Source organism: Schistocerca americana, chromosome 11 (genome assembly GCF_021461395.2).
Source record: "Schistocerca americana isolate TAMUIC-IGC-003095 chromosome 11, iqSchAmer2.1, whole genome shotgun sequence".
NCBI lineage: Eukaryota > Metazoa > Arthropoda > Insecta > Orthoptera > Acrididae > Schistocerca > Schistocerca americana.
Window position 1 is genome coordinate 81,286,664 of NC_060129.1, and position 11,410 is coordinate 81,298,073.

Genomic DNA, 11,410 nt, shown 5'->3' on the forward strand with positions numbered 1-11,410 from the left:
CAACAATTAATTTTATATGATCATTCCACTTCAAATCGTTCCGCTTGCATACCCCCAGATATTTTACAGAAGTAACTGCTACCAGTGTTTGTTCCGCTATCATATAATCATACAATAAAGGATCCTTTTATCTATGTATTCACAATACATTACAGTTGTCTATGTTAAGGGTCAGTTGCCACGCCCTGCACCAAGTGCCTATCCGCTGCAGATCTTCCTGCATTTCGCTATAATTTTCTAATGCTACAACTTCTCTGTATACTACAGCATCATCCGCGAAAAGTCGCACGGAACTTCCGACACTATCTACTAGGTTATTTACATATATTGTGAAAATCAATGGTCCCATAACACTTCCCTGTGGCACGCCAGAGGTTACTTTAACGTCTCTAGACGTCTCTCCATTGATAACAACATGCTGTGTTCTGTTTGCTAAAAACTCTTCAATCCAGCCACACAGCTGGTCTGATATTCCGTAGGCTCTTACTTTGTTTATCAGGCGACAGTGCGGAACTGTATGAAACCCCTTCCGGAAGACAAGGAAAATAGCATCTACCTGGGAGCCTGTATCTAATATTTTCTGGGTCTCATGAAGAAATAAAGCGAGTTGGGTTTCACACGATCGCTGTTTCTGGAATCCATGCTGCTAGGCAGCACAGTGGAGAAGACGGAGCGATTTTAAAACTCTTGCCCATAAATGATTGCCAATTGAATGACATTTCGTTAGTACTTCAATTCTCTACACTCACCTACACTCTTCACTCGAGTTCCCGATAACGATAAGATGCTGGGAGGATACGCAAATCTAAAACAGTTTTCCTACGCCCTTCGTAATATGCCAGATTCTAGTCTATGTCGTACTTCCATGTACGACATTTGTAAGTGAACCTGCATCTTGGTCGTAAGTTGATTCGAGGGGAAATAAAGTTTATTCACATAGCACAGGGCTACCTTACGGCAGTCTGTACAATTACGCAGGTCGGTCCGAGATGTCTGCTTGGCTGTGTTTGCAAAGCAAATGCCGTTTCTGACCACCGTGTTCTCACATTGTAGGGCATTTCTCGAATTTACGACAAGTTTCAACTTCAACATAAACAAAAGCTTTTGTTTTATTGTGGTCTTCAGTCCTGAGACTGGTCTGATGCAGCTCTCCATGCTACCCTATCCTATGCAAGTTTCTTCATCTCCCAGTACCTACAGCAACCTACATCCTTCTGAATCTGCTTAGTGTATTCATCTCTTGGTCTCCCTCTACGATTTTTACCCTCCACGCTGCCCTCCAATACTAAATTGGTGATCCCTTGATGCCTCAGGACATGTCCTACCAACCGGTCCCTTCTTCTGGTCAAGTTGTGCCACAAACTTCTCTTCTCCCCAATCCTATTCAATACTTCCTCATTAGTTATATGATCTACCCATCTAATCTTCAGCATTCTTCGTAGCACCACATTTCGAATGCTTCTATTCTCTTCCTGTCCAAACTATTTATCGTCCATGTTTCACTTCCATACATGGCTACACTCCATACAAATATTTTCAGAAACTACTTCCTGACACTTAAATCTATACTCGATGTTAACAAATAAACAAAAGCTATACCACTGTAATTATCTTCTGAAGATCTATCGCATGCTGTTATAAAAAACGAACGGTTCCGTTTAAAAAAAAACGTACTTAACTCAATGTCTCAGTTGATACCGGCGCTAAAAACGTTAACCAAACAAAAAAATGTGTGCGCCTCGACGCTCTAACATTTGCCGAAAACCGCGTTTACGAATGTGTAAACGTTCGCGAAATAAAAGGGATATTGCGTTTTACGTGACTCACCCTGTATATAAACACTGCTATTTCCATCACTGCCAGCTGATTTCGGCGTGTCGCTTCAAGTGAATACATATATAGCCTGAAATACACAGGCGAGGACAACGTTCTATGCTTGTCAACACTTTTTAAAATTGTTGTGACGGTTTGTCGCAAATGAATTGGGTTCTGAACAGTTGATAAAGGACATATTTATTGTATGCATAAAATGCAAGAATTGAGGATATGCGCGGAAAAACGGGCTAACACTCATATGTAAAAGCTTAGGTATGAGTGTTGTCATCTAAATATCACTTAGGGGTGAGACCAATGTCAGTTTTATAGTTCCCGTACCCAGCAACAGATGGCAAACATTTATCTCTAAGCTTTTACATTTGAAGGTTAGCCCGTTTTTTCCGCGCATGTCTTGAATTGTAATATATTTATAGTCAAAATGAACACTTTTTTATCCTTTGGTATACAACTTCAACTTTGCTGTTGGTCAGAGTGTAGATACATTTATATACATAGACCAACGAGTTTCGTTGACATAGACAGAAACAGTCTAACACATATGCTGAACTATACAGTCGTTGGTATACGACTCGAAGTACTGTTCAGTAGAAACTCTTTCTCGTAGCACTGTTCAAAGACAAAGTTCACAAACATATGCAAGGACTCTCAGAATAACTTGGCGAGTGTAACTGGCATCGGGAAGTAGTCTTCTGATACCCCGACACGTAACATTGGTGAACGGCATGACACCGGCTCGGGTCATAACATTGGCATCAGGAAGTGGTCTTCTGATGCCCTGAAACATAACATTGGTGTAAAGAAGTGTAACTGACATGTAACATTGGTGTCGGCAGTGGTTTGGCACGCTACCATGGCGTCAGAAGGTGGTTCTGATACACCACGTGTTACTGGAAAAACCAGCAGTCTTGAATGCCGAGAGTCTGAGATGCTGACGTCGGCTGAACGAGCCACACTTGTATATTGGCAGTTGACGGCATCTGTCTGAGGTGCGATGTTTCACCAAATTTTTGTTGGCCTGTTTTCCTTTTTTTGTTTTGGGGTCTCGTTGAGTCGGAAGGACATGCAGGGTATGTTGGTAGTTACATTGTGTAGAAGACATGAGCTTGCAGAACTATCACAGTTTAGAGGTAACTGTAGGGAAGAATATTTACGCATGAAAAGGTGCCAGTTTTGTAATTTATCACGGCATGTACTAAGGCACTGTCGCTAACGTGAAGCTTGTAGACGATTTAGCTGTGAACAGGGTGTATACGACCCGGAGACAACCGGGAGATCAGGGAAAAGCCCGGAATTTCTTTCATCCGGGAGAAAACCGGGGGAAACCCGGGAATTTTTTAGAATTCTGGGAATTTTTCATAGTTTTAATTTTCAGTTACATTTTTGTAAGTTTGACTGGTAAGAACCAATACCCTAACAAAGGACATTACTGTATCTCGCTGGTGCAGAATAATACTGCAGCAATAAAACATGAACGAGAGAAAAAAGAAAACGAAAATAAAACTTAAGTTGCAAAGGAAATGGGCCATATACAACAACAAAACACAGAGCTCACACAAGCGTCTGCCACCAGCAAAATTTGTCAGAGGCTTTAGGAAGACTATGCAATGCTTCATAACAAGTTGCCTCTGATGAGCGTGACGTCACAACTGGTGGTTCGACTGAGCAGTTGCGAACAAGCTAATGCGCGTGTGCAGTTGAGTTGGGGAGGGGGACACCAAATACACAGTCTTGAGGAAAAAGACCTCGTTTCACAAAGCGCCTAGCATCCAACGCAAGTTGGTCCATCGATTATTCATACGATTTTGAAACGTACCCTTGTTGGTTTTTGAACAAACTCTAAGTTGATTTCCGAATGAATCATAAGTTGATTTATGAGTGTATGCACAGTGTACGTGATGTGTCTGCCAGGGGAATCCCCGTCGCATCTAGAAGTCCGGCAGACAAAAGGGGACGGGGCTATACGAGCTGAGCCGAATAAACCCGAACGGGTGAGTGTCAATGGCTGTTTGCTTAAGTGATATTTTGGGTTTGCGAATGATCAGCGTCGTTGTAATTACTGGCGAAAACCATAGATTCAGGCTACCAGAGTTGAAATAAATGGCTAACAGGTAAGAAAGATTAATTATTATCTTCTAGGTGTATCCAAGAAAATGAAATTTTGATAGAAAATTTTTGGCTAGACCATTTTGACAATGGCAGGAATAGTTACAGAATTCGTGGTGACAAGATTGTTAGAACGAGGAGCGAGACACACAAATTATGGTCGAATATAACGATTCCAAATTTGCATAAAAATTTCGTACTACTACTTTTCGATCTCATTCTTGAGGAGCTGGAGCTTATGAGCGAAATATGAAACTATTTTCTAACGTAAAGCCTTTTGCTTGTAGTAGGCCTAACAGGCATTTAATATTGGTACTTCGTGAATTATGTCCTGTTGTGTTATAAACATTACCATTTGTGCCAAAAGAGTCTCGTTCATCTTGTGTGTGTTACAATTGCTGCAACATTAGGCAGGCCTATTTCGTTTTATCTAGCAGTGACAGAATACACGTAATCTGATCGAGAAACGACACCAGTCTTGGGTGCTATGTGTATTGACAACTTTTTCAGTATTAGACGGCGCCATTTCCTTTTTTCATGTAGCAAAACGTTTGAAGAACTTTGATGAGGTAATAGATCCTTTCCCAGAAAGGAAAGCACGCCACGCAAAGCTGTAGCAAGATTAGAGAGAAAAAAATGCTAAGACCTAAGGACTGAAGAAATGTGTGGTGTCTTACCTTGCCTCTTGTCTTTACTGGTTTTGTTCCTATTTTTAATTTTATGTCACACAAAACAATAAGTTATTAGCGAATAGGCAAGAAAGTGCAAATTTTCTGAAGAGTCCAGGTTTTCCCGGTTAAAAATAATCTCATCCAGAATTAATTGCGAGGGTTTTTTTTAATTTTTTTTTTTAAAAAGAGGGCGGGATGTAAAACTGCCGACTGGGAGCAAGAAAGGTACCACAGGACATTTTAATTTCCTCTGTCCTGAATGTAGTTTGATGGTGCCCATTACAAAATATTATAATACAGTGACGTGCGACAGATGAATGCTGTATGAAAAGGCGTGGCACTGCAATTTGGCACACTTAAAGACCAAATAACATGTCTCACATTTCCACGAACACATGTTTTATGTATCAGACTCTTCAGAAAGATGTGCGCTGCAAAACGAACATATTTTTGTAAAGCGATGTTTTTAAAATTTTTTGCGTCCTGTCTCAAACGTTCGTAAGGTGGTGGTGGGGGGGGGGGGCACTATCTAGTATTGCGCCGGTTTGGAAATGTAGATCCGGGGCTGATGCACAGAGCAGCAGGCTGAGTTGTGTTGGGAAGTCTCCACGTGATCCGTGTTTACGTTTAGTGATTTTGCTGTTTCCACTTCGTTTATTGCACTCACGTCAAATGAAAACAAAAGATTTCTGTGGCCGGGAGCTATCAAGTGAATTAAAATACATTCACATAATTACGGAAGGCTAAAATATGTTATTAGTTTCAGATTTTATTTTATTTCCACCTTTTTGACAGTCAAGCATTGATTGCCTTGCAGAACAATGAGGTTATTTTTGTCGGTTTGCTAAAGAAATTTATAAATCTTTTCTACTGAGGGAGTCAATATATTTGAAACAAAGTGTTTAATTCCACACTGTTGGCTAGCCTCAACTGTTCACTGCATTTCAAGTGCACGCTTTCTTCTTCTAGCATGGCATTATGACAAAGAACCAAAACTTGAGATAATACCATACTGGTACTCCAAGAAAATTTACATCTGTGCTGTGCTGTTCTGTTCTGTTGAAAGTTCTGTATACTTATCACTCCGATATTTATGCAGCAGAAGCAAAGAAACACTCATTATTTCAATCATTTTGTGAGCACACATAATATGTGGTATTTCTGGTATAACAGAGATGATTTTGGATGAAACTAGCCCAGAAACTAATAAAATGGACAATATCTACTTAATTTGTTCCTTTCAGGTTTTAGAGGGAGAAAGTTAATGTGGTGTGGCCCCACTAGTCACTTCCACAGGCAAAGAATGATAAGTTGGTTACATTGTTTTCTTTCCCTTGTGGTTAAATGTGACTGTTACTTGATATGTGCTGTTCCTTTATTCTGTTTCAACAGTTCTGTGACCTCTAATGCGCTTGAGAGATTCCCTTGCAACTTACATTACATTTTGAAATAAGTGTTTTATTATGTTGACTTGTTATAATGTGTAAACCCATATTTTCTTTTGTAAATCATCATTATAAATTGTGTTATTCAGGAAAAGATCTTTAAGTGTTATTTAAGCAGGGAAGAGCATTAAAATTAAAGAACAAGAATGTAATTTATGTTGTGACTCATGTTACAAATGTGGGACATACTGTTTCTAATATGCATTTTAGGTCAAAAGCGTCCTCAAACTATTAGCAGTATGGATCTGGTTTTTATCGCAGAAAATTCATTTTAGGTTGGCATTCAAACAACAGAGTTACAGATTTCTAAAAATATTTACACCACGTGAAATATTGTAAAGTCAGAGAAATAAAAATATCCTCTTGTATTGACAACGTCAAGTGGATTAATTTTCTTTATAATTTCATCACATTTTACAGGCCATTTCCAATAGTGACCAGCACATTCAATTGAACTGATTAAGTAAGAATTCCCAAAAACTGCACATACTTCTCCAACATTTGCTGTCATATTCTACTTTGTACTAGTCTCCAATTTCCCCACTTTCTAGTTTCTTCAGTATTATGATTCTTTGGAGACAGCAGATATGTTTGTAGTACTCATTTCTTGTACTGAAAGCAACAAATGCTTTGTATGTTTGGTGCTGACGAAAATATTTGAGCCAGATTAAGTTTCACATTGATTCCTTGAGTTTCATCAATAGACACATGAAAAACCAGCATAGTAATTGTACTTACAGCTGCCCAAGCGAAGTTGATGCATCATCTAGCATGAATTTTCGCTTTTTTTACTGCATGCCCCACTAGCCGTTCCGCAACTGCACCAATTCCATCTGTGGCACCTTTACCATGGATGTAGCAAGTAAGTTCCAGTACATTTCAACATTGTGAAATGATGGAAATTGAAGTACAGCAGCAATAACATATTTTTCTAAAATTGTGAGGCAGGTCCATCGGACCAGATTGAAACTACCTCCACATATTCAGATATAGTTTACAGTACCTTGCCAATGTAAGCAATTGCAGCACTCGAGCCATGGATTTATGCAGATCACTATGTGACTTATACGGTGACGAACTTGCTTTACTAGGTTGCTGATCTTGCATCTTATGTTACCTATGTTTTCCAACTCTCCCCATTTTTAGCTCTTCTAATAACAGTCCTTGCATGTTGACTCAACTGTAGAAACTTTAGTTTCGCTTCTGCTGACTTTTTCGAGCTTCTTCCAGATACTGCTTCTTAAATTTTTCATATTTTCCTTCACTCTAACTTTTCCCTCCTCCTACTCTGTGTCGTCCTGCTGCTGCTAAGCGCATCATCTTCTTCTACTCTTAAAATAATACAACTGTGACTCAGATTACGTGACTCACGTCATTTCTCTTTTCACAATACTGGTTGAAATTGGGAATTTTTTTGTAGTGACTTTAGTTACACATTATTGTTGTTGTTGTCGTTGTCGTCTTCAGTCCTGAGACTGATTTGATGCAGCTCTCGATGCTACTCTGTCCTGTGCAAGCTGCTTCATCTCCCAGTACGTACTGCAACCTACATCCTTCTGAATCTGCTTAGTGTATTCACCTCTTAGTCTCCCTCTACGATTTTTACCCTCCAATACTAAATTGGTAATCCCTTGATGCCTCAGAACATGTCCTTCCAACCGATCCATTCTTCTAGTCAAGTTGTGCCACAAACTCCTCCCCAATTCTACTCAATACCTCCTCATTAGTTACGTGATCTACCCATCTAATCTTCAGCATTCTTCTGTAGCACCACATTTTGAAAGCTTCTATTCTCTTCGTTTCCAAACTATTTATCGTCAATGTTTCACTTCCATACATGGCTACACTCCATACAAATACACTTAAATCTATACTTGATGTTAATAAATTTCTCTTCTTCAGAAAAGCTTTCCTTGCCATTGCCAGTACACATTTTATATCCTCTCTACTTCGACCATCATCAGTTATTTTGCTCCCCAAATAGCAAAACTCCTTTACTACTTTAAGCATCTCATTTCCTAATCTAATTCCCTCAGCATCACCCGAGTTAACTCGACTACATTCCATTATCCTCATTTTGCTTTTGTTGATGTTCATCTTATACCCTCCTTTCAAGACACTGTCCATTCCGTTCAACTGCTCGTCCAAGTCCTTTGCTGTCTCTGACAGAATTACAATGTCATTGGCGAACCTCAAAGTTTTTATTTCTTTTCCATGGATTTTAATACCCACTCCGAATTTTTCTTTTGTTTCCTTTACTGCTTGCTAAGATTTTATTTCTTTTCCATGGATTTTAATATCCACTCCGAATTTTTCTTTTGTTTCCTTTACTGCTTGCTCAATATACAGATTGAACAACATCGGGGAGTGGCTACAACCCTGTCTCACTCCCTTCCCAACCACTGCTTCTCTTTTCATGCCTCTCTACTCTTATAACTGCCATCTGGTTTCTGTACAAATTGTAAATAGCCTTTTGCTCCCTGTATTTTACCCCTGCCACCTTCAGAATTTGAAAGACAGTATTCCAGTCATCATTGTCAAAAGCTTTCTCTAAGTCTACAAATGCTAGAAACATAGGTCAGCCTTTTCTTAATCTATCTTCTAAGATAATCCGTATGGTCAGTACTGTCTCATGTGTTCCAACATTTCTACGGAATCCAAACTGATCTTACCAGAGGTCTGCTTCTACCAGTTTTTCCATTCGTCTGTAAAGAATTTGCATTAGCATTTTGCAGCAATGGCTTATTAAACTGTTAGTTCGATAATGTTCACATCTGTCAACACCTGCCTTCTTTGGTATTGGGATTATTATATTCTTCTTGAAGTCTGAGGGTATTTCGCCTGTCTCATACATCTTCCTCACCAGATGGTGGAGGTTTGTTAGGCCTGGCTCTCCCAAGGTTGTCAGTAGTTCCAATGGAATGTTGTCTTACTTCCGGGGCCTTGTTTCGACGTAGGTCTTTCAGTGCTCTGTCAACCTCTTCACGCAGTATATCTCCTATTTCATTTTCATCTTCATTCTCTTCAACTTCCATAATATTGTCCTCAAGAACATGGCTCCTTATAGACCCTCTATATACTCCTTCCACCTTTCTGCTTTCCCTTCTTTGGTTAGAACTGGGTTTCCATCTGAGCTCTTGATATTCATACAAGTGGTTCTCTTTTCTCCAAAGGTATCTCTAATTTTCCTGTAGGCAGTATCTATCTTACCCCTAGTGATATGTGCCCGTACATCCTTACATTTGTACTCTAGCCATCCCTGCTTAGCCATTTTGCACGTCCTGTTGATCTCGTTATTGAGATGTTTGTATTCCTTTTTGCCTTCTTCATTTACTGCATATTTATATTTTCTCCTTTTATCAATTAAATTCAATATCTCTTCTGTTACCCAAGGATTTCTACTAGCCCTCGGTTTTTACCTACTTGATCCTCTGCTGCCTTCACTATTTCGTCTGTCAAAGCTACCCATTCTTCTTCTACTGTATTTCTTTTCCCCATTCTTGTCAATCATTCCCTAATGCTCTCCCCGAAGCTCTCTACAACCTCTTTTTCTTTCCATTTATCCAGGTCCCATCTCCTTAAATTCCCACCTTTTTGCAGTTTCTTGTTTTAATCTACAGTTCATAACCAATAGATTGTGGTCAGAGTCCATATCTGCCCCTGGAAATGTCTTACAATTTAAAACCTGGTTCCTAAACCTCTGTCTTACCATTATATAATATATCTGATACCTTCTAGTATCTCCAGGCTTCTGCCATGTATACAACCTTCTTTCATGATTCTTGAACCAAGTGTAGCTATGATTAAGTTATGCTCTGTGCAAAATTCTACCAGGCGGCTTCCTCTTTCATTGCTTCCCCCCAATCCATATTCATCTGCTACATTTCCTTCTCTCCCTTTTCCTGCTATCGAATTCCAGTCACCCACGACTATTAAATTTTCGTCTCCCTTCACTATCTGAATAATTTCCTTTATCTCATCATACATTTCATTGATCTCTTAGTCATCTGCAGAGCTAGTTGGCATATAAACTTGTACTACTGTGGTAGGCGTGGGCTTCGTATGTATCTTGGCCACAATGATGCGTTCCGTATGCTGTTTGTAGTAGTTTACCCGCATTCCTATTTTCCTATTCATTATTAAACCTACTCCTGCATTACCCCTATTTGATTTTGTATTTATAACCCTGTATTCGCCTGACCAAAAGTCTTGTTCCTCCTGCCACCGAACTTCACTAATTCCCACTATATCTAACTTTAACCTATCCATTTCCCTTTTTAAATTTTCTAACCTACCTGCGCGATAAAGGGATCTGACATTCCACGCTCCGATCCGTAGAATGCCAGTTTTCTTTCTCCTGATAACGACGTCCTCTTGAGTAGTCACCACCTGGAGATCCAAATGGGGGACTATTTTACCTCCAGAATATTTTCCCCAACAGGACGTCATTATCATTTAACCATACAGTAAACCTGCATGCCCTCGGGAAAAATTACGGCTGTAGTTTCCCCTTGCTTTCAGCCATTCGCAGTACCAGCACAGCAAGTTTTGGTTAGTGTTACAAGGCCAGATCAGTCAGTCATCCAGACTGTTGCCCCTGCAACTACTGAAAAGGCTGCTGCCCCTCTTCAGGAACCACACGTTTGTCTGGCCTCTCAACAGATACCACTCCGTTACGGTTGCACCTACGGTACGGCTGTCTGTATCACTGAGGCACGCAAGCCTCCCCACCAATGGCAAGATCTATGGTTCATTAAGTTCACACTAAAAAGTAAATTACTGGACAAGATAAATTTATCTCTAATTTCTTTCTTGGTATAAAAAACGTAATTAGATGAGAGTGACTCATGCTACATGAAAGTTCATGCTGTTGTATTATATTATTTACCCCAACCTATAATTTACCTACTTCAGTTTTACTCTTTTGCAATACACTAGGGTATGTAACAGTAATATAAATAATTATATGCTAATTCTTACCTGCCAATTAATTGAAATGAAGGTCCAAAATCTCCAATAATTCACACTCTTCATCACATGAAAAACATATGGTGTTATAAATATGGCTACAAATTATGGAGGGAAAGCAATAATGGGCCACAAACCATTGTTGCCATACAGTAAAAAAGTCCAACCTTTTCAAAAATATATATATAAAGTACCAAATTTTAAACTTTTAAATATCGTAAGCGTGTCCTACTTTACATGGAATTTCCCACTTACACCCTTACGTTCAGTTACTCGTATGTATTTCAGTTTCCCAAAATCCTAAAGGTGTGAGACAGTGAAGTTAACTGCAGGATGAAGACCCAATATTGTAAATCATGTTTCCTTCAGCAGCAAGTCTTTAAAAGG